At 46.0% G+C, this 24,680-nt stretch overlaps 1 protein-coding gene across 2 annotated transcripts in view; it reads left to right on the top strand.

Moving 5' to 3' along the window:
• Positions 1–24,680, top strand: part of lingo1a (leucine rich repeat and Ig domain containing 1a) — a 285,088-nt gene that overhangs the window by 206,119 nt on the left and 54,289 nt on the right. For both annotated transcript variants that reach the window (XM_052062077.1, XM_052062075.1), the window contains one exon: positions 22,037–22,191. The gene's annotated coding sequence lies outside the window, so the exon portion shown is untranslated. The remainder of the gene's footprint in view (positions 1–22,036; positions 22,192–24,680) is intronic.

The following is a 24,680-nucleotide window of genomic DNA, read 5'->3' as shown; positions in this document are numbered from 1 at the left end:
GTTTGTTTGCGCCATTGATGTGATTATTGTATCGAAGTTTCCCCACAAGCGGGCCCGCTTTCACTCGTCACGCAAGCATTTCTATGAAAGCGCAAGCTTTTTTTTCTGGAAATAAGCCTACCGGTATGGAATAGTTTTAAAATAGATTTAAATTAAGGCGTCAACGCAAGTGTGTCAAACGTGTAATTAGAAATTAGCGTGCCTGGGAAATAATCTGAAAATACAGCGACTGCATGTCCTGCGGCGAAAACGCCGACTCATTATCAAAGCTGACAATAATGTCAGATGGCTGGCGAGCCCGCCGCGCGCCGACGGACGGACGGACGGACGGCGGGGGCACAAGGACAGGCCGAACGGCTCCCAACGTGATCTCAAAAGGACAAGTGGCCAAGACGTCCTGCAGTCTTTTCATTAATGCCAGCTGAAAGTTAAGAGCCGGTAGCCCACCCTTCAGTGCACTGTCTGGTTGCCATGGAAACAGTGAAGAAGTATACGCGGCGTAGATTTTCACAGAGTCCTGCTGGGGAGAGAGTTTTTATCCATTTTTTGATTTATTTTTTTTTTTTAAGAAAAGAAAATGTGCAAGAAGGAATCATAAATGTCTACCAAAAGCAGATTGTTTCGATTGCACTTGGCTCATCTTAGCTACTGACTGAAATATCAAGAATTCATACGTACAATATGTTCTCCAAATACAAATAAAATCATAGCAAATGAATGCTTAATAGGTTTAAAGATAGAAATGTCAAAATATAAGCTGCACGCATCACTTTAAATATACTTCCTTGGCACCAATTTCTATGTTTTTTTTTGGCATTTTATGGAGAGATAGAATTGAATACTGCTCCCTAAGTGACAATCTAGTAAGTCCGAGAAGATCATCGTTGCGAAAAAGCAGACCAATTAAACAATAACCAGTCGGCCGCTGTCGTCAATAGACTTTTAAAAATGTGTTATCTGCTGTCCCAGCAGTGTTTGTTAGCGCTTCTAGCGATGCACAGCAGTCTTGGTGTGAGCTCCCGCTGCCGCCCACGTAACTCCAACTTGGACTTGTTGATTATTAAAGATCAGCAACAGTGATCCGGAATCAATACGCTGCATGGAAATGCCACCCGCCGTGAGCCAAGATATCACTTCTGCGCGTCTATATGTGCAGCTGGAAACTTCACAAAGCCCCCCGCCCGACTCAAGGGTGAGGTGTCAGCCGGACGAAATGTTGATCCTGCCGTGAATTGCGACGGTGAAATCGATGTGATATGCAGTAAGTGGCGGCCAGAATGAAGACTTCCCGCAGCTTTGTAGTGGTGGTGCGCAGTGGCAAGCTGCTCCCGCAGTGGCACACCCAAACACAGCCGTGGTCAAGTCAGAGTGAAAGAACGCTGGACAAAGTTCTGGGCTGGCACATTATATTTTATGTACAGCTCATGATCATTTGGGTCTTGGGCGCGCCGTGTTGGTTTGCTACCTCCTCACGGAACAGCGGCAGCTTTTCCAGTAATAAATGGGAAGGATGCAGGAAAGGTGTCATTTCTGTTTTTATTGCATTTCAGTGCAGCATTGGATACAGTTGCTCATAATACACTGTTGGACAGGTAAAAAAAAAAAAAAAAAACTAGAATAGAACGAAATGTCGTCCTAAAATGGTGCGGATCCTATTTGGAGAGGAGTTATTGGAACTTTTAAATCTGATCAAGGCGGCCCGGTAGTCCAGTGGTTAGCACGTCGGCTTCACAGTGCAGAGGTACCGGGTTCGATTCCAGCTCCGGCCTCCGTGTGTGGAGTTTGCATGTTCTCCCCGGGCCTGCGTGGGTTTTCTCCGGGTGCTCCGGTTTCCTCCCACATTCCAAAAAATATGCATTGCAGGCTGATTGAACACTCTAAATTGTCCCTAGGTGTGAGTGTGAGCGTGGATGGTTGTTCGTCTATGTGTGCCCTGCGATTGGCTGGCAACCGATTCAGGGTGTCCCCCGCCTACTGCCCAGAGACGGCTGGGTTGGGCTCCAGCACCCCCCGCGACCCTAGTGAGGATCAAGCGGTACGGAAGATGAATGAATGAATGAAATCTGATCAAATGTCATTGACGTGGGGTCCCTCAAGGGTCAATCCTTGGACTCCTTTTTTTCAGCTTAAAGATGCGACCCTTCGGTCAAATTCTTCAGAACGCCAATGTTGGCTGACATGTCGATGTAGAAGATATGCGACTATATCAAGTGTCACCGTCTGAAACCAACTAACAAGCGGATGAAGCCAAATTTCGTTCAACTGACCCAAATCAAAGCTGTTCGAAAGCACATGGAGTCACTCACTGTCTTTATAAAAACAAAACCCACACAAGCATATGAGAAAATGTCAACGCCACAGAGGAAGGCCGTAGCCTGGAATTGAACCCCCGATCTCTTATTTTGGAGCAAATACGTAACCCGTCTACTGTAGCGCTGCAACATTTCATTTGTCTAAAAATGTAATTCAGGAGAAAAAAAGCAGCTGTCATGGCTGTTTTGTTCTCACTTTGTAAACTTTATGGATGGATTGATGCCATCGAGGGACTTGAAGCATGAAGCTCATAATGTGATTCAAAGCGTCGCTGACATGTTTTACGATTCGTATTAATCCAGTTTTGGCGGGAGCCTGCTAAACTGCAGCTCATGTCTTTAAAACATTTTTTTTTAAACGAGCGCAAACTTAACTATAAGTTAGAAAATACAAGTTGCTCATTTCCTCCTCTTCTTTGAAGGAATGGGAACAGAAGGTGCTCGTCTTTGTCACACACGTGGTTAGCCGCAATTTGAACTGTTACATGCGGTATGCTGACATTGCAGATTTGTATTTAACTTTCGAGACTTTTGTCTGTACAGATTCATCGTGAAAACTCGGCCCTGAAGCGCTTGAGTTGGATCTCAGCGGAGATCATTAAAGCGGATAATAATGACGCCACTGTCTGTCTGGCGCCAGATCACTAGAACATCGCATCGTGTTCTTCACTCGGCAGAATTGCATTTGGTTTTCCAAAAACGATGGCACATTTTCATCATTTTTTTTGTTCAAGCGGAGGTGTTCTGGCAGTACACTTGTACCGGGACCATCCACAAAAAAACACAATTGCATCATTCTGGTCGCCGTTGGCCACGTTATCCTTTCAGGAGTGATCCATTATTAACTCCTATGCTAACTCGCCATTGCAAACCAGATTTCTCATTTTGTTGTCCTGTTCTCGGGATGAGCCAAGTTTCAAACAAGACAGGGAGGCACTCAAGGTCGTAGCGTGACCACGTGTCCGAATCTTATGGAATGCTAATTGGCAGAACAAACCATTTGCCAAAATATAAACATAGAAGCCCACAAGATTCTGGAGCAACCATGTTGAAGTGTTCTGGAAAGATTATCAGCGTGGAAGTATACGGAGCAATCCAGAGTTTTTTCTTGCTATGCAAAATCCATCCATCCATCCATCCATTTTCCGAACCGCTTGATCCTCACTAGGGTCGCGGGGGGTGCTGGAGCCTATCCCAGCCATCTTCGGGCAGAAGGCGGGGGACACCCTGAATCAATTGCCAGCCAATCACAGGGCACACAGAGACGAACAACCACTCACGCTCACACTCACACCTAGGGACAATTTGGAGTGTTCAATCATCCTGCCACGCATGTTTTTGGAATGTGGGAGGAAACCGGAGCACCCGGAGAAAACCCACGCAGGCCCGGGGAGAACATGCAAACTCCACACAGGGAGGCCGGAGCTGGAATCGAACCCGGTACCTCTGCACTGTGAAGCCGACGCGCTAACCACTGGGCTACCGGGCCGCCCTTTGCTATGCAAAATGTACAACTAAAATAGAAACACAGTTTTGATTGACAAAGACATTTCCATTTTCCCTCTACATTCTGTTTCTGATTTGTGAACGTATCGCATTCATGCGGAGAGGGCTTGAGGGCCGCGGCCCAGTCCAAAATCTTTACAAATCCCAAACCATTTATCTTCTACTTTTATCTGAAACAAAACAAACAAAAAGTGGGAGGCATGTATTCAAACGGTTGCCCTCAAATTAAAGTCTGCTGTTTAAACGCATCTCGTTTCTTTCAAATCCGATGCGAGGTTGTCCAAAGCCAAAATGATGAGAACTGTTTCGATGTCCCAATATTTATGAACCTGACTGTAATTTCTTGAGGGCTTGGTTCAAAAGAAAGAAAAACAAATAGAGAACGTTCCAAAGGGCCCTTACATCCTTCATTTTGTTTTTCTCTGCGGCTCTCAGAGGAAACCATTTTGACAAGCGAAAAAAACCCTGAATCCAAATAAAAACGTGCTAAATACTGAATGACTACATTACCGCGAGCATTAATCCTACCAAACAAGGAAATCTTGAGCTCGACTGCTGTGGCACGATTTTCTTTCTGACCTGAATAAACACTGAGAGCGGAAGAGGTTGGACAGAGCGGCTTGCGGGTTTCCCGACCTGTCGTCTTCTCATGAGCAGAATGGCTGCAATTTTCGGAGATTGCTTAAGGTCGGTGAAGGCCCTCGTTATCGAGGAATGCGGCCCCCCAGGACAGTTTCTTTTTCTCGCCATCCTGAGGGCTATGCAGCGTCGCAACCCCGCCCCCGCACTTCGACCCTGTGGCCAGGGTCCACGGCAGCGCGGTGGCCGACGGTGTTGGTCCAGGTGGTCTGCAGCACATGAGGTTGTGTAAGTTACAATGGCGTTACGGTGAAGATGTACAGCAGTTAAATGAGGACCAGGCAAATACTATCCGGAAATTCTATTGTTCTACAAACAGAATAATTGGGAAAAACATATATGAGGCTAACTTCTGAATTCTCTTGACAGCTTATTCCGTTTGCCCACCGCATAACAGTCAAATGCTGCGTCACTGTGTTTGCTTTCAACTCAATGCGCAATTCTTTCATGTATTCAGGACCTTTACCAATCATTCATTCATTCATTCATCTTCCGTACCGCTTGATCCTCACTAGAGTCCGCGGGGGGTGCTGGAGCCTATCCCAGCCGCCTCCGGGCAGTAGGCGGGGGACACCCTGAATTGGTTGCCAGCCAATCGCAGGGCACACATTGACGAACAACCATCCACGCTCACACTCACACCTAGGGACAATTTAGAGTGTTCAATCAGCCTGCCATGCATATTTTTTGGAATGTGGGAGGAAACCGGAGCACCCGGAGAAAACCCACGCAGGCCCGGGGAGAACATGCAAACTCCACACAGGGAGGCCGGAGCTGGAATCGAACCCGGTACCTCTGCACTGTGAAGCCGACGTGCTAACCACTGGACTACCGGACCAATCAGTGATTTTATAATCCAGCAATTGAATTTCTAAATTGATTCTACAGTTGACTGAGAGTTTTTAGCCCTGGAGAATTTTTGCAATCTTTGTTGCGATAGGCTATAGATTTTGAACACGTTGTCAATTTTGGCTTGACCGTGGAAGCCTGCGTGTGAATCAAATTTTGTGACTCGACATTGTGTTGATCCCTCAGCAAAATCTTGCCCTGTTTCAAATCCTTTGGCATCGTGGCCAGTTGATACATTCGGTGTCTTCTCGGAACAATTGAGCGGAAGAAATGTTCTATGCAGCCCCCTGCGCTGCTCCGTTCCCATTTCGGGTTTCCGTTTCAAGTCCAAAAACAATGGGCTCTGCCTGCTTCTCAAAGTTTTCACGATGCATCAGGTATAAGTTTTGGGAGAAGCTGAAGAAAGGCGAAGGAAAAAAAAAAAGAACTTCAGCCTAGAGTGCCAAGTTCTACCAACATCGGCCTCTGCATTTGCTAAAGCTTAGATGAGTTAGGAAATAAAAAAATATACTGTACTTGTAGAATGCAAAAAAACTCCCCAAAACTTTTTACCATATTTGTTAAATTGACAGTATGATCAGACAGGAGCGTTATTAAAATGAGTAAACTCTAAAAAAAAAAGCTCAATTTTTGTCTGAGGAAAACTAACCAATCGGAGACAGAAGGCGTGGCTGACGAGGTGTCAATCATTTGTCATGCACTCGCGGGCACACTTGTAGCGACCTCGTGCAGCACTTTGTATGCAGCGATGGCTGTTTGAAAGTGCTCTCTAAATACAGTTGAGTTGAAAACTGGCTATTTAATGATGCAAACCTCTAACGAAAACCGACCACAAATCCCCCGATTCTGGCTGCCGAGGAGCCATATACAATTTTTCTTCTGTTTCTATGGTTACGGAGCTGCTTTATTTTGTAAAGTAGTATTTTGTTACGGTGTAAAAACAAACCGGAGATTGTTGCGTGAGACACTTCCTGTTTAGCGTGTTACAGGGAAGCTACAAAGGCTGGATTTTAGCTTATGAGCCGAGCGCAGCCTGTACGGATGTACAGTACCTTATAAATATAATGCGATAGTATTCATTAAATAGTGGGGTTTCTTCACTGTGAATTTACATTATGAGCTATGTTACAAATATTTGTTTACGATTAGCAAGGTAGCCATGAGCCCATTAGCTTGCGAACGTTGCGTTCGTCATGGAGCAGACAAGCGGGGCACATTGTTTTGTTGTTTTATTTTGCCGCGGCATGTCAGTGTCTTGATGTGTTTGTTACAATTTTACACCTTCTTGACTAACCTCTGCGCCATTTTAGCTGAAGTATTATTAAAGCGCGGCGTTAGCGCATGTTGTCGCAGACGACAGCCAAACTTGACCTGACCTTGGAGCGTGAAGCTTCCTCTTATTTCATCATCAAATATGTGACACCGCTAAGATCCTCGTTTTGTTTACAGCCGCAGCCTCGGGCCGAGGGTTGCCCTTGTAAGAATTTCACATCTGTCAGCCATTCCCATAATTTTCTTTCGTCAAATTGTCCTCTCCAGCTTCCTCCGGGATGAACTTCCACACAAACAATAGGGTGGGCGGTTTAATTCTACTCCTCAAGACGAGTTGACCCATCCCCCCCGATCCCTCGTCTCTTGAGTGCCCACATGGACGTGACGTTTTGTGACGCCGGCACGCGTTAGCTCCCTTCTTTGACGCCACGCTAGCGTCTGATCCAATCGGCTGGCAGCCGCAACAGCGTCTAGGGTAATTATTTACAGGAAGCCTTGTCGCGCCTGCTAAAAATATCCAGCTTTCTCGGCCTACCACAGATCCCTGAAGATTTGAGATTGTAATGCAGGTAGGCCAGAGCAGAAGAGAAGCTCGTCATTTTAATTTGAGGAGGCATGTCTGACATTCCCTAGACCTACAAAAGAGCATCTGGACTTCATTACTTCACTCAGGCTTACCTTCCTCCGCATTCTTGTCTTTTTCTTAGTGGTCCGGTTTTCAGGTGACCTCGGGTCAAATATCACGATAAAGTGCCTTCCAAAACCAAGAATAATGAAACTCTGAGGTCAAATTATAGTTGGTTAGCACACATGTTCAACAAACGTTTCAACAGTTTGAGGCTATTTTGATGTGCCTGAAGCCGTGAAAGTTCAGACACATCTTTCTTTAGAAAAACCTTCATGCCAAGTATGCTAATTGAAAAGTTGTGACGGCAAGTGTATTTAGGAATTTCCAAGGTTGTTGCCAATTTGTTGGTTCACAAAGATGAGTTTCGGGCTAGTTACAAAAAAAAAAAGAAGAAAAAAACCCCACCTTAGCTCCCACTAAAATAAATGTGATAAATATCCATCTCAGGCACTTTGGGTTTGTATCGATTGAGGTGGTTTTTGCTCAACTGTGCGTTATTTGATTTGAGACACCTTGCCGGTTACCTTGATGCCTCTCCTGGTGCAAAACAAATCAAGTGGTTTAGAGACGCTGGTAAAATAGGCACAAAGGTGGATTATACGGGATGCATTAATATCTCAATCCCATTCTTAAATGTTGTATGAGGTGGGACTCATTAGGGATAGTATCAGATGATCAAACTTTTCTTTTACATCATTTTCTTTTCCTTTTTTTGGGGGGGGACCTGTTTACTAGACTCGTGGTACCTTTAAAATGTTTGGAGAGAAAAATTCAACAACACACATGCACACATCTTTCGATAACAGTGAAAATTAAAGAAATACAAGAATGTTTCATAAATTATTCAAAGATAAAATGCTGTTTCGAGGACCTGCGTCAAAGGGATGGGAAAATGCAAAGTTTGTAACCAGGATTTAAAAACATTTACACTCGGGCTGACTTGACTTCCGTTGGTTTGCAGCAGAACTGCTAAATGTAGCTTCACCATGTTTACTTTGAACTCTGGGCTCCATTAATTGACACGAGGAGGCGGATCTCAAAGTTAATTTATATTTAATGGCCATTGCTTTGATGCATTCAGGACCCAACCCATTCAGTGATGTATTGACCAGTAGCAGAATTTTTAACTCTATTCGGCAGCTCATTGGGAGCCACTGCAAAGCATTTCGGACTCAAGTAATTCGTACGGGCGGTGCGGTGATTAACTGGTTAGCACGTCCGCCTCACAGTGCAGAGGTGCAGAGTTCGATTCCGGCTCCGGCCTTCCGGAGCTCCCCCGTCCGTGCCTGCGTGGGTTTTCTCCGGGTCCTCCGATTTCCTCCCATCTATCATGCAGGTCACGCTAATCGGCAAAGACTGAATCGAAACATTTGTTCATTGTTGAATTTGTCGTGATTGCGCTTGTTTTCTAAAAACAAATAAAATGAACAACTATGCCTTGAGGCCAATAGGTTAAGAATAGTATCTTTAGTATTATTATTATTATTATTATTTTTAAGCAAACGTTGAGAAGAGAGCGTCGAGATTCCCGGATTTCAATTCACATGCAACATGAGTGCAAGTGTATCTCACAGATTTGTCATGACGGCTCGTGAACATGTGAGGAGCTGACACAACCACAAGCTTTGTAACAACTCGGTGGAGAAACGAGCGTGAGAGAAATTTCCTTGTGTCTGTCACAGCATGCATTTTCAAGCTCGGGATCTTAAAATGGATGCTGTGGACGGTCTTTGTTTTATGATGATGATGTGAGAACACACGGACGCTTTTTAATTTTTTTTTTTACACACATAGAACAGGAGAAATGAGAGAGCCCTGCATGCGCAAGATATGGACATAAAAGCAGGATAATCAAATTTTCAGATGGGAGCGGTGATCTCGAGCGCCCACAGAGGTTTAAGCGCAGTGGGCTGGCTGAGCGAAGCTGGCAATAGAAACATTTCTCTGTTGGTGCTTTTGAATTTTTCCAGCGATCTTGTGCGCATAAAATTGTGCCGTTTATGTGCAAATCAAGTCATTATTTGATTAATAGCAAGAATGTTCTCATAGGGGAGGATGCAGTGGACAAGACACAAAAGGGTTCTTCGAGTTTCAGGGCAATTAAAAAGAAACGTTTTTCACCATTTTTTAAAACTGTTTGATTTTTTTGGGGGGGTGGGAGGTTTCCACTGTATAGAGCAGGGGTGTCAAACACATTGTTGTTGCAAGCCACACTGTAGTGATCGTTTCTCTTGGAAGGTCGTTATAACTGTGAAACTATATAAAGAAGTCAAGAATGATGGTGAAATACAATATCGCTTGTATTTAATAGAAAATGAGAATTTTAGATTTTGGTACAGATTTTAGCAAGCATAAAGTTAACATGATGTGCTTTTGTGGGACACATATAATGACGTGGTGGGCCAGATCTGGCCCCCGGGCTGTGACTTTGACACCTGTGGCAGAAAGTATCATGTACCAATCTCTAGACTTGTGGGATTTTCATTCCGTTGGGCTCTGATTGGTTGCCGGGAACAAGATGCATTCTTAACTGCCCTTTGGACGGACGGCCGAAGCACCAGGGAGAGATCCTGACTATTCAAAAAATAAAATTCCCGCATAAACTTTGGGAAGGATCGGATTACGCCGCCCTTGTATTGAGAATGCTTCACGATATCCTTATCAACATAACCGTCTCTGTAACTCCATACCTATTGCCGGAGTACACGCGCAAAGACAATCGGGCTGCTTTTGTCCTGATTTTGCACTTTCCCAACCCAGAATGTCAAACGCCGGACTCGCTTCTGCTTTAACAAGATTGCTCGAGAAGATTATCCTGATGTCTGAGGCGTGTTAAGATTGGATTAGGATCCAAATATCATATAATAGGATCCAAAATGAGTCGAGGCTGAAAATCTTCAATATGAAACGCGGTCAATGCAGTCGAACCTCTTTTCAACATACGTTTTTAAACGATTATTGGAACCAGGGAGTCAAGTCAAGTCACATGTATTGATACATAACGGTCTCAAAGGGTTTCCCGTGCCCAGGACCAGTCTCGGAGCTACTGGTTGATCGCGATCGGCGTAATGTGTAGCACAGGTGTGCCTGTGCTACACAATGTTAGCTAGAGGCACGGAGTGCCGATGCGGATTTGGAGCTGGGAGTCGCGGCTTGGAGTTTGAAGCGGATTACGTGGGACAGGAGAAGTGAACTAATCTCTTTTCGTCAATGGATGCTACAGCTTTGTGTTTGCTTTCAAAACTTAGCTTGTAGCAGACGTGTGCACATTTTCAGCATGACGTCTCTGATCCACTGGAGAAAGGACACTTTAATCCTCTCCTCTTTCATCTAGAACTGCTTCAGACAACAAAGTGTATGCACAATTTGCAGAAAATTGGTGAAGATTGAACGACTGTCTGTGTCCTATGTGTTGTCTTGTGTTATTTTGACTTCAAGATGGCGCCACGAGAGTGGCTGCCTTTCCAGCAGCTCCTATATTTTGTTGTTCTACTTCTTACTTTCATAACTTTGCTGCTGTGAATTGGGAATTTCTCCATTGTGAGACTAATAAAGGGTTTTCTTATCTTATCTTATCTCTTAGAATTATATCAAAGCCTCAGTACTGAGAACTGAAATTCAAATCCACAACTGCTGCCTCTCCTGAGTCAGATGTGCTAGCCACCCTTGTCACAGTTCTGCCTTGCATCCATACAGTATCTTTAAATTCACTCCATGCGATTGGCTGGCGTCTCATTCAGGGCGTACTCTGTCTGTCGCCCCAAAGACATTTAGGATAAGCTTCAGCGTGCTAATGAGGACGGCGATTCGGACAATGGATGCGTCGAACAATGAAATTGACATGGCAGCTGTGGTGAATGGGAAGATTTCAGGCGAGCCCGGTAGTTGTTGTTCCACACCGTGGCGGGCTATCCACGAAGTGACGGCGTCGGCCGATGCTCTAATTGAAATCTTTACGCTGCTGTTAGCTAGAAACCGACGTGTCTCTTTCTCTGAATTTCATCGGAGTGTTCTGTAATCGATAGGAGTGGCGCATATTGACTTTTTGGAAATGGGTTGAGTGTTTAATGCTGTTTAAGGTCATCAACTTGCAACTGGCATCAGCTATTCTGACGCTTGTCGTTTTGCGTTTAAAACTTGTGACTGGACGGATTTTTCACTCCAAACAAGGGGGTGTTCAACCCTTTTGCACGGGCGCCCAAAATCCAAAATGCGCTTTTGGCCGGCTTCCCAGCAGGATCGACATTTATGACTGTGCCGTTAGATTGTTCGGTAAGAGTTGGCAACACCTTTGCTTTTGTTTGGGTTTAGTTTCCGTGTCGTAGAGATCACGGCGGAGCTTATCGCTCAGTCGGGCAGCTGTCGGGCTGCATGGTGGGATTTGTAATGTGTGTGGCATCGGGGCCTCGCTTTACACCGTTACAGTTATTGTGGTGTCAGGGAATCAGAGGAGATGGAACCACGCGGCAAAAAGCATCGCAGGCGTGGCTTAGAACTATCAAGTCATCGTGTCTGACACATGCTGTAGCGAAGAGGTGCCCAGTACGTCGATCGCAATCGATCGGTTAGCTAGCGGACTCGTCCCAAGTCCATTGCGATGGGTGTAGAATTCAGTTTCACTTTCACAAAGAGTATTTAAAATTAAAACAAAATCAAGCAGGTCATCTTTAACCTACGGTGGCGCGTGACCTGCGTCGCCGGAAGACGTTAGTGCCCGAGGGCGCCGGCAAAGTGGTAATCTGGAGGGCTGAGAGAAGCATGTTAAAACAGTACGCGTCAGCTACGATAGTTATCAGGCTGCAAAAGTGCGTCGTCGCATGCCTCGGCGTCAGGCTGTTGCTCATCATGGCGTGCGTGTGTACGCGGCAAGGCTTTCGATCGTGGGAGGCTTGGTTGATCGAAAAGTAGATCTTTGATCAAAAGAAGTTTGGGCACCCCTGCTCTAGCGAGTTGTAGATTCTCCAAATAAAAGACAATGAGCCCTCACGGACGCACCAAAATTGAATGTACGGATGTGCAAATGAATTTGAGTGAAGTGAACCCGGAGATTTTGTCCTTTGAAATCCTCCGGCTGCATGGTCTCCTGGTTCCAAAGCCCAAAAATGCTTTCTGTGAGCAGTGGTAAAGCTTGTTGCGGGCCTCGCTCTCTTTCATTTTGTACGACACCCGGGCCTCTCTCATTTTCTCTGTGTTCACTTTACCATCTTTTTTCACTTGCGATGCCTTGGGGTCAACAAGCCTCTACAGATAGACACTTTTTTTTCCAGATGACAGCTCTGATTCCTCCGGATGGCGCTTTGAGATTCACACGCCTTCACTTAGTTAATCAGCATTCAGTGGAAGCGTTGTCTCCCGATGCCCGTCGTTTTCTCTCACTCCCTTCTGAAGGGAACGGAACAACAACAGCGGATGATTCCAAGTGGGCTGCGATTTCAAAAATAAGATAGACCTGAATTGCCTTGATCCTCTTTTTGTTGGCGCTCACGCCACTCTGTGGCTGAAAGCAGCGCACATCCCTGCTTGTTTACATCAGAAACCAGTCTGGTGTAAGGCTGAAAGAGTCTTTCAGATGTCACCCAGCCCCGCAGCCCCAATGGCATCGACCGCCTCCCTTTGAAACGTCAATCAGACTGGCAAACGGAGCTTATCTCCCTAAGAGAGAGACAGAGAGCGAGAGAAATCAAGCGCCCTCCTCTACCATTTCATTCCAGTCGAGCCATTGAGGCCAAACCCTGAGAGTCCCTCAAGGGGTTTATCGGATGCACATCGGCGATAAGACTCCTCCGCCGAGACCGGGAGGGAATCTCAGGAGGGGCCCTCCCTGCGTGTGGGGGAGACCTACGCATTGGACCCCATCTAAAACTCACATTACTTTTATTATTGGTCAACCCTCGCGCTCTATTGATTGGAAAAAGATGCGATGATCCATTAGCAAGTCATCTGCCGCTGATAACCGATCAGATTATGGATCAACATTGGGGTCATCGTTACGTTTCGGAGCACTTCAAGAAATTGTTGATCTGCCAAAATGTCTGAGGGAGCAGATCAAAGGGAGCGGGTCAGCAAAGTCACATCACGACATATTCTGCCTTTTCAAAAAGGCAGCTCTTTATTTTGCAGTGTGAGTTGAAGTTGTGAAGTTGAATCTAAAGCCAACCCCAAAACAGCCTGGCTCCTCCCCCTCCGTGACCGCCTTTCCATGTCACTTTTTTTTGGGGGGGGGGGTATGTACATACAATGGACTGCTTTTCAGAACTTCCTCAGATGTGGTTCTAAAACGCAGTAACTAAAACACATGGTGTGACATCATCATCTGATTGGCCAACAGTTGTGGGCGTTTCTTAAGTGATGCGAAAAAGACCTCTGCTGCACGAGCCCCTTTCCCGGTTTCAGGGGTCAAGACGGAGTCAACTGCCGCCAAGTTATAAAAACACCCTATTTACAGTTAACTGATTATTTTTACAATGACACTTAACCATATTTACAATTGTATATCTGCCGACGGAAGAAATAGTGATGCTTGTGGGGAAAAAATTTAGGAAGCCTCTCCGAGTTGCTGCCGCTGGCAGCCTGTCGTCGTCATCCTCGGCACACATTTTTGAATCGCGGCAAAAAGAAGTGGCCGTACTCGCCACTCGTCAAATGGCAGAACCCCAAAATACTCCACGTACTCGAATGTACTGAAAGGTTTGCCTTTTCACCAATTAAATGATTAATTGCTTCTCCGTTAATTAAAGTGTACTTGACCTGCTTGGCTCCCTTGATGCCACTTTTTTAATCAGGGCCCAGTTAAACTGCTGCCCGAGCTAATTAGAGATGACTGGGGGGATTGGGCGGGTGGGGTGGGGAGGGGGGGTACATGTGACGGCAGCCAAGTGTGGTATCTTTCTCTTCTCTTCTCCGTCGCCTCAAAGATGACCATCACCCAAACTTTGCCAGGCCGCCCTAATTACCTTGCTTGCGTTGTACTTTCAAATTAACTTGTGAAAATGAATGCGGATGCCTCAACGGAGGTTACGAAAGTGGGCAGGAGTCATGACCCGTGAAAGGATGCGGCGGCCCGTAATTACTTTAACGTGTCAGGGAGGTTTTCATTGTCTCCAGGGGGAGAGCTGATCTGTGTTTGCTTTTATTGTGCGCTGACACCGGGCTGCGCTTTACACAAATCCGAAATTTGCATTAACATTCAAAAAGCTGCGCAGTTGTTTTCCGGCCTGCATAATAGATGTCGTTCTTGCATTTGCTCCTCTCGGGTTAGGCTTTTAACAGCTCAAATTTACGCAGAACTTGGTGTCGGTTCGGGGCGCAGGCAGACAACTTTATTACATTTCAGTAAGAAGTGACGTGGAGCGGCATGTGTGTCCCAACATGCGCTTTGATTGGATTTGTCGTCGTCCATCTGCACACTGGTTACAGTTTTATTCTGATGGTGCTTCAGTCCACAATTCAAGTCTTGACATTAAAGTTTAAGTGATCTTGGGCCAGTTTAAAAGTGCAGTTTGCGACAATGTCCGTCCATCCATTCATTTTCTGATCCGCTTGATCCTCACAAGGGTTGCGGGTGTGCTAAGGCCCACCCCGGCTGTCTTCGGCCAGGAGGCGAGGGTCTTCCCTGAACTGGTTGCCAGAGACGAACAGCCATTTACACTCACAACCACACTGAAGGGACAATTTAGGGCATTTTATTAACCTGGCATGCATATTTGAAAGCAGCGTACCCGGAGAAAATCCACACAGGCACATACACAAGCAAACCCCACACAGGAAGGCTGGAACCGTAATCGAACCCAGCACCTCTGCACTGTCAGGCCGACGTGCTAACCAGTTGTCCACCGTGCCGCTCTGTGGGTCATGCGGCCAAAATTAGTTTTCATCCGGGAGGGATTCAGAATCGAGCCACTTCTTCTCCACGTCGAGAGGAGCCGGACAAGGTGATTCAGGCATTTGATTCGTGTGTTTTGTTTTCTTTGGGTGACATGTCCGTCCATTCTCTCTCGCGTGGACAACAACAGCTTTAGCAAGGAAGGCCAAATTTCCCTCTCCCCAGCCACTTCATCCAGCTCTTCCTGGGAGATCACAAGGCGTTCTCAGGCCAGCCAGGAGAGAGCGTCTCTCCAGCGTGTCCCGGGTCGTCGGGGCTTCCTCCCGATAGGACATGCCCGCGACACCTCACTAGATAGGTGTCCAGGGTGCATCCTAATCAAATGCCTGAGCCCCCTCCGACTCGACTCTGAGCCCCTCCCGAATGAAAACTCATTTCGGTCACATGACCCGCGGCTCGTGGGCCATAGGTGAGGGTAGTCGTAGATCGACCGGTAAATCGAGAGCTTCCTTTTTGGCTCAGCTCCTTCTTCACCACGGCAGACCGCTCAAAGCCATCTTTCGTGAAATGTATTTGCATTCATTTTGAAGTTTCACTTGTATGCACCGATGTCACATTATTTGTGACATCGTCTGAACATCTTTAGCACCTGGATTGATCTACCACTTGCCAAATGAACTCATCTGCTCCTTCTCAAATGAATATTGTTATGATGAGCGAATATATATTATTTGGCACAGACAAGAGTTGATTTAGCGACATTTCTACGTTTGATTTTGCGAGCCTAATCAAATGCTGACTTACTTTTCAGCTTGTCATCAATTAGTCGTTTGTCAAAAGAGCCCATCAGGCGATACACGCCGTTTCCCCTGCAAGACAAGCAGCTTAATTACAATGAGCGCCCCCCCCAACGGTAAATCATCTCAACCCCCCCCCCCCCATCCCCCTTCACGTTGTAAACAAGCATCGTAAATGGCTCTCCTCGGAAGCGACTCGGTGTTTGCGTTTTCCTACGCATTTCCCTGATAATTAAAAATTCTGTTTGGTGCTTAGGCAAGGTTTACCATTCCAATTATACCCCCCGTGTACCCCCACACATGGAAAAAAAAAGGCCCCTTGCCTGCGAGGCTGTGAGCACAGTAGCAAGCAGGTCAATGAAGAGTCCCCAGAGTGCAGTGGAGGTTAAGTGCCTTGCTGGGAGGCATCTTGAAGATGTTAATTGTTGAGAGACAAGAAGAGGAAATCTCTTCCAACTGGTATTCCCACCTCTGCGCACAAACTCCGCATCCACCGAGGATCTGCATTTGCAAAGAGGGGAGGGGAAAAAAAATGACACCAGATTGTCAAAAGAAGATTTTTCAAATTCGGGAAAATCCTTTCAATTGCTTTTATTTAGTTAGATATTTTTGTATTATTTTTTGGTGGAAGAATAAATCTCTTGTTTGAAGCCTTGCGGGTTCGGATTACTGAGGCGAGATAAGAGGAAAACATTGGTGTAATAGAGAAATCACTGACAGAAAGTCTCTCTTTCAGTGGAGATAAGAAAAATCTTCCCACTTTTTTTGTTTTTTTTTTTTTGCCAACTGAAGCACTTGTGCACTGGCACTTTTTGGGAGATCTCCAAATCTTTAAACTGAGATTGTAACTCCTTTATGATCAGATATATTGAAAAAAAATACCCCCACTCATTTCAGGACATAAGTATGTTTTATTCATTCATTCATTCATCTTCCGTACCGCTTGATCCTCACTAGGGTCGCGGGGGGTGCTGGAGCCCATCCCAGCCGTCTTCGGGCAGTAGGCGGGGGACACCCTGAATCGGTCGCCAGCCAATCGCAGGGCACACAGAGATGAACAACCATTCACACTCACACTCACACCTAGGGACAATTTAGAGTGTTCAATCAGCCTGCCACGCATGTTTTTGGAATGTGGGAGGAAACCGGAGCACCCGGAGAAAACCCACGCAGGCCCGGGGAGAACATGCAAACTCCACACAGGGAGGCCGGACCTGGAATCGAACCCGGTACCTCTGCACTGTGAAGCCGACGTGCTAACCACTGGACTGTTTTAGTTCTTTTTTTTTTTTTAGTACTATACAAAACTATCCACGTGAATCTGTCTTGTGCGGGTTTTTTTTCGACATTGTATGGATTGAAATAACGTACTTACGATAATTCACAAAGACTCTGCGTCGAAACGACTTGCCATCAGCATGCGAACGGGCACCGTGCAGCTTGAATGACAAAGGCCACGGTCAGTTGGATCACCGCTGCACTTTGCAAGTCGGGTTTTTACCGTTCTTGAAAGAGTCGAAAGAACCACAGTTAAGACCAAACGTGAAAGCAACAAAGCGCATCTGTCACGGCTCTGATCGTATCTGCTCTCGCGCATCCATTCTCAACTCGCCTCGTCAAGGCTGCTCTGCGTTTAGAAGGGAGCCAAATTCAAATCAAAACGGATCCCGGCGTCCCTGCCCAGTCTTTTGATTCGCTAATGCAATGCTTGCGAATCGGTTCCTCAATTGTCGTCGCAGCTGTTGCGCAGCGCAGCGACTGGATCCACTTGAAGCCGTAACGCACGCCACTGGCAACGACACTCCCCGCGACGCCTGTTAGTCAGCCCGGCCGGCCGTGCCGCGTTCCCCCCCCCCGGCTCCTCGGGGCGTGGCGGGGGCGGTATCAGAGCCGCCCGGGTGTTGCGGTCGCCTATCGGGTGGCTTGTGGTGAGAGCTAATCCTGTTGAAAATAGAAATGTTTGCAGCCTCGGGTTGGCGCGCGGAGGATGGGAGCGGAGTAGGGGTTGGGGTTGGGGGCGGGATTCGGGGGGGGGGGGCGAGAGCGATGCCACCGGCCCCAAGGAGTCAGTCATCCATGTGCACAAGGAGAGATAGCCTAATCTTGTCACAGACGCTGCGAAGGGGGAGGGGGGGGGGGGCGAATCAAAGTCTCAAGCTGTTGGTTGCAAAGACTTGAGCTTACGGAGGTGATATGGGAAGCTCACGCGAGAAACGAGAAGTTGTTTTTCTTCTTGGAGAGCTTTGATGCCGTTCAGCTCCAATTTGCTTCGGAGTGCATTTGTTACGTATTGTATTGCGCGCCACTTTGAAATGAACGCTCCCGTCGAGGGTACGATTGGATCATCATCATTTTCCGTGTTTTCCTTTTTCCAATTTATTGATTTATTTATTTAACCGTCAAACGAATGAACAAAAATCACCGCCATTCCCGGACTATAGGGTGCACCTTATTATATATTATTATACATATTATACGGCCAAGCTGACGTTCTTTCGGGCGGCGAAACAAACGTGCCGCTTAAAAGACTTCGCGTTCAGGTTTTCATTCGAGCAGCAACAATGTAGATCAGGCATGTCCAAAGTCCGGCCCGGGGGCCAAATCCGGCCCGCGGTCGAATTTCATCCGGCCCTCGGCCCCTTTCATAAAATCAGTGCCGTCTGGCCCGCAGTTTGGGCGCAATGGAACACGTGTTGCATTGACTGAGGTCTCGTAGACTGGTGAGTGATGTTTCATAGAGTACTGCTTCCCTCTAGTGGCTAAATGAGTAATAGCATTCACTAAATGAGTAATAGCATTTAGACACTAGAGGGCATCACTCACGAGTTAAAAAGACATCACTCCGTGTTTATATTGACTGATATGTCATATTTCAAATGATCCTTGCAGTTGTGGATATGTGTATTGCTTGTTCATTTCCCTGTTGTTCGAGTCAAAGGTTTTGTGACTATTGATAAGTCATGGTGATACATTTTATGTTTCAAATCAATCAATTTGCACTCAGGAGACTTCCGTTTAAGAAAAAGTCAAGTGAATAAGCAGTTGCATGTGATATACCTGTTTCAAATGAACCAAAAGAAATTCTTAAGATTGTTGAAATTATAATAAAAATGGAAATGTGAAACAGACTGGCTTACTAAAATTTGTTGAACAATATTGTTGTTCAATGTAAAGAATGTCAGCCAAGGTCGGCCCCCCGACATTTTACCACATAAAATCTGGCCCCCTTGGCAAAATGTTTGGACACCCCTGATGTAGATGCAAGTTCAGCATCGGTGGGCCTGTCACATCTTCCTTCGGCACTTACACGCGTCCGTGGTAGATTACATTCCATCCTCGTCGAGAGCAACTGTGATTTATGGCCTAACAAGGAAAGTCATTACCTTTAAAGCCTCCGGTTTTAAAGCACCATTTTAAGAAAAATGTATTTTATTTGGTTAATCTCATGTCATGAGATGAAATAAGGGATTTCTGTCTGCTCCCGTCATAGCGTGAGAACATCAAGTACTACGTGGCCAGGTTTAATATTCAAGGGTGAGGTTTGGAACCGCTTGCAAGATTTGAACGTAGCCTGACTTGGCTCCTCCCTCCGCCACCTCGAACCTCTGATTAGAACCACAGTCAGAGTGAGCGCGCTAAGCTAAGCGATCTTAGCCGCGGCTGCTACGTTGCGAGCAGGACATATTTAGTGTTGCGAACACTAAATGTTAGCGGTTTGATGCTATATTTTTGGGAGGGAAATGCAGAATGCATAGACACAGATCTTTCGATCTAGTTCTCTATCTACACACATAAAAAAACGCAGAAGAGGTCCCTCTTAGAAGATGCTAATAGCCAATGGCAGAGCAGCTACAAGTATGTTGCCTTCAGGAAACTCGGAGCTGCAAGTAGCAGACCAAACTGTTTTTTTACCTTTCGTGACTTGAAAATGTCGAATGAAGAGACTTTTGGAAGTAAAGGTACCACTGTGCATGATACACAAAATCAATACTAAAAAAGTAGATGTAGTATAAGTAAGGTGATCGTTCGTTACGCCAGTGTTCTTGGCTCACTGCCACCTTGCATCATTGATCGAAACAAAAACTGGCCAAAAAGTCACAAAGGTTTCCGTCATTAACTCATTCAATCCCAGCCATTTTCACTGGAGCAACTCCCACAATCCCAGCGTTTTACTGGATTTTGACTGATCCGGCAAGGCCCACAAATAGTTGGTTCTAATGCTATATAAACATGGAGCATACCAAAATAAAGTTTGGACTCTCTTTTTTCAGCAGAAAAAAAATCGGAAAAAAAAATCTTTTTTCCATTCTTCAGCAATCGGCATGACAAAATGGCTACGGTTCATGAAAATGGCAATTCCTGGGCAAAAAATGGAGAAAACGAGCTTTTTGTAAAAGCATGCATTTCAAGTAAAGGTGAAGCACCACTGCCACCTACTGGTGACTTTTTTACATGATTTACAATGCTTATTCTCATTCACAGATTGCATCAGACCCTCCTCCTCTCTATGACGCAAAAAAAAAAAAAAGACTTAGACGTACAAGTATGTCCTTGGTAGGCGGGGCCTGATTTTAAAAAGACGTACAAGTACGTCTTTTGTGGAATGAAAGATTTAATTTCTCAAGGAATCGGATCAATCCCAGCCAGGCTGTCCCGGTTGTCTTTGAAGACATTTTGCCTCTCGTCTAAGCAGGCTTCATCATTTCTTTCAAGAAAGCTCAATGAGGACTCCACCGGCTTGAGTCGGTGTGGGAAAGTGTGCTGCCGCGTGAAGCGAGGCGAAACGCCTTTGAGGGCAACAGTCCAGTTACGACGGTCGCGCCGAAGTTTCTGTCACCGAAGCAAAGGAGCAAGACGAGGCAGGCGTACGTTCGGCAAAGTGTGTTTTGCAGCCCGCGCGTCGCGGAATGTGACATTTTGAGCCGCGGCGCAGATGCCAGTAAAGCTCCGTAGCCAGACATCATGCTCGGAAAGTAATTGTTGTGCCACTAATGAGGCGGCTGATGGCTGCAACATCTTGCTGAGGAGGAACAAGGTGTCTCTATTAGTGCAGACAAATTACTCAGGCGCAGATGTTCGTAAGTAAACCCGGCAACGCAAACGTTTACTTCACATTTAAGTGCGCTAGCATTTATCCGTGCCGTTGCCGCGTCACGCCGTCTCAGTGTTAGTCTTGAAACTATCCGGCATGTGATCGTGGATTACGCTCCGAGTGGCTCTCTTTCTCGTCAAATCTTCCCTGCGATAAATGAATAATTCATCCGCGGCCGTGTCCAACCCTCCCCACTGACATATTTCTACATCTCCGAAGCATGAGAGTCTCACACCCGCCGAGAGAAAAATGGAGCGTGTGCTTATTACTGGCGACAAGTAGAGATGTGAACTTTGCGAGTGAAGACCGCATTTTTCAAACTGTGCGGGACGACAACACGGGTAAGTAGCCACTTTGACAAGGTATCCGGCCGCCCGTGGTCGGGGTGTGTAGGCTCAAGGATTTATTTCATTTAACATGCCGAAACATTTTCAGGCCACCCTTAATTTCTTTTCACACTGCACTTAGCAAAGCTCGCTATGCCGTCGACCAAATAGGATCCCGGCGCACGTGCAGCCGCGGCGTGAGGATAAAATGCCGTGCCGCATCGCGAGGAGGGTGTAAGCGGCACCGGCGGCGTGGCGGCAGAAGGAGTAGGCGTCGGCGGCAACGTGCGTCAAAGCACCAGCTTTTAGCCGAGTTTCACAGCCAATGGCTTGAAGAAAATGTGATTGGTAGCTTGGAAAACGGTGCCAAATATGGACCTGCTTGATACTGGCGCCGCTCCTGTCTGGTATCGTGTCCTATCCCACGGTCAGTGCAGTGCCGCGAAAACCAAGTGCAGTATCAAAACGACTCACAGGCCACATCAATAGGTACATCGAGCCATCCTTTCGCGTCATTGTTGAATTTGGAATGATCCACATCCTCTGGTAACGCTCTCTGAAATCTTTCAGTAAAAATAACCAGCTGAGCAAGTGTGGTTGCATAAGTGTACACACCCTCTTATAAGTATGTTCAGAATGAAACAAGGATGACCAAAGTGATGTCAAACGGGGGTGTGTAGACTTTATCTATCCACCGTGCCTATTTCAAGTCACAAATTAATATTTCTTGCTCACGTGATGCCAATTTATCTAGTGAGCGCGATTTTGATGCAGCGAAATGTCTCCTTTGCAGGTAGCTGATCGTTAGGAGAGGCCATGAGATCACAGGGAGGAAATGTGGATTAAGGGCACACCAGCGCACCCCATCACCTGCCTCTCCTCTCGTTCGCCTGCACGGCAAGCAGCCGCAGCGGCACATTAGAAGCAGCACGCCGACACTCGCTTCCTGTAAGTAACACATCGAGCTTTTGGAAAATTCACCGGAGCGTACAGTCACATCATGCTGCCTTTTTGCTTGGATCCATTATGTTCTGGTCGCCTCATAGTTAGTGTATAATACTTTTGCTTTTGGATAAATATTGGTCAGTGTCACACCGTCGCATCAAACGTTAACGTGTACGAGTGAAGTTACAGTTTCACATGCCCCCCCCCCCACACAGACACACATTGTAATGCCATTATTTTGTTCCAGTGCCGAAAAGTACGCCACCATTTTTAGCATTTTTTTTTAAATAAAGCAATGGGTGTACGAATCAAAATAAAACCGAGTTCAAAAGATGAAAGAAAGAAACAAATCTGTTTTCTTGAAGTCGAATTACATTCATTCATTCATCTTCCGAGCCGCTTGATCCTCATTAGGGTCGCGGGGGGTGCTGGAGCCTATCCCAGCTGTCTTCGGGCAGTAGGCGGGGGACACCCTGAATCGGTTGCCAGCCTATCGCAGGGCACACATAGACGAACAACCATCCACGCTCACATTCACACCTAGGGACAATTTAGAGCCTCCAATCAGCCTACCATGCATGTTTTTGGAATGTGGGAGGAAACTGGAGCACCCGGAGAAAACCCACGCAGGCCCGGGGAGAACATGCAAACTCCACACAGGGAGGCCGGAGCTGGAATCGAACCCGGTACCTCTGCACTGTGAAGCCGGCGTGCTAACCACTGGACTACCGGGCCGCCCAAGTCGAATTACAATGCGTGATAATTATACTAGATTCATTGGTATGGTTACAAGTGTTGGATGTGAGCCTTGAAGGGGCGTGGCCTAGCGTCAGGTTGGCAAGTCATTTCAACGTGAGCTTGAGTTGTGGCCCACAGCAGCTCCTTTGCGAGTGTTGCCATTTTGTGGTTGTATGCTTGACCGTTTGTCCCGTTAAATCAACGGCTGACTGTGGTTTTCCCGTTGCCCACACGCTAGGGCATGAGGGGGCAGTATTGCCGCTCGAGCGGCGGTTTATCCGAAGCTTGCCCCGAATTTTACGCCGCAAGACAAATTATTTTTTTTTCCTTCTTCTTTTAACTTGCCCGGGTGGCTGAATATGATCAGTCGAGCATTATCGCTCCAAGCAAAGCTGTCCGCTCATCTCACAGATCCTGATTTTTCCCCAAAAGTGATTTGACACTTTCTGACAACACACAGAATCATTTTTCACACTCGCATGTGCACAGACCATCTGTGCCGCGCCATCTTGAAACCCCCCCATTTGGCTAGGTAAACCGTCAAAACGATGTCATGTGATTTCTCTCTGCGTCGACGGGTATCATCGCAAACTAACACGAACAGAAAAAAAGCGGGAAAAAAAAAATCAAAGCCTCATTCGTATAAATTTCTGCATCTCTCTCCAAATGGAGATTATTTTACCCGGGTTTATTTTATTATTATTATTTTTTTTACCCTTTCTTTGTCAAAGTGCTCCGCTACATTTTTCTGACGTTAGGCTTTTCTGACGCAATACAATACACTGCGCCTGCATGTGTATTTGTGATGTGATGTGGTGTGTGAGTGTGTTTCTTCTAATTTACGTAGTTACGTAATTTTGGTTTTGTTTTGGGGGACACAACAGATGACGTTATGTACGCATGCGGGTTGTTATTTTTGTCCGCAAACTGAGGAATTGCGCGGATGAAAGTTTGAGATGGCGGCGAAAAAAACTCACCAAGGTCTACTAATTGCGATATTTAAGACATGGGAATGCTTGTCTGATTTTTTGTATGAATCGTCCAAAGGGCATATCACTAAACTCACCCGTGACGTATGCACAGAACGCGAGAGCGAAATACGACGCTAGGCAAATTGGTCATTAGATTTGTAGGCTAATCGCTGTGAAAAATTTTATGAAACAGTATTGGCTATTCTATAATTTACTGGTTGTAGCATGGTAACTTTATGAATAAAACATTTGTCACAAGGTGTAGTAATGCTAATGTTAACTGTTGGTAGAACTCATGATGACGCGTGTTAAATTTTTTCGTCAAATTGATCGTAGATTACACATACATCGTTTTGGGAAGAGGATGTCAAGCCTCATCAATACTTACATGTATTACCAGTAAATTAATCTTTGCAGTGTGAGATTGGAAAAATACTCTTATTTTGTGGTATGCTGTATTCATGGTCCATTTATTTTTGGGGGAATAAATCTGGAGTACACAGCTGCTGATGTAATATTCATTATTAATGCATAAACATTGACCCTTGAAACATTATACTTTTGCGTTTCGGAATTCTTGATTGTCAATATCAGTCAAAATAGAAAAATGGTTTCCCGTGATGAACGTTTACAGAACCCAACATTTGTTATTGTGGTTTCCCATTGGGTAATCCGACGGAACCGAAAAACGGTTCCCATGAATTTCCGAAATCCTCAGGCCTGCTCGTGAATTATTTAAAATTTTGCAGCATTTGTTTATCATTGTATGTACATGTTGTTGTA

The sequence above is a fragment of the Hippocampus zosterae genome, chromosome 3, assembly GCF_025434085.1.
Source record: "Hippocampus zosterae strain Florida chromosome 3, ASM2543408v3, whole genome shotgun sequence".
Taxonomy (NCBI): domain Eukaryota; kingdom Metazoa; phylum Chordata; class Actinopteri; order Syngnathiformes; family Syngnathidae; genus Hippocampus; species Hippocampus zosterae.
Note: the sequence above shows the minus strand (reverse complement) of the source record. Positions and strands in the feature narration are given on the sequence as shown.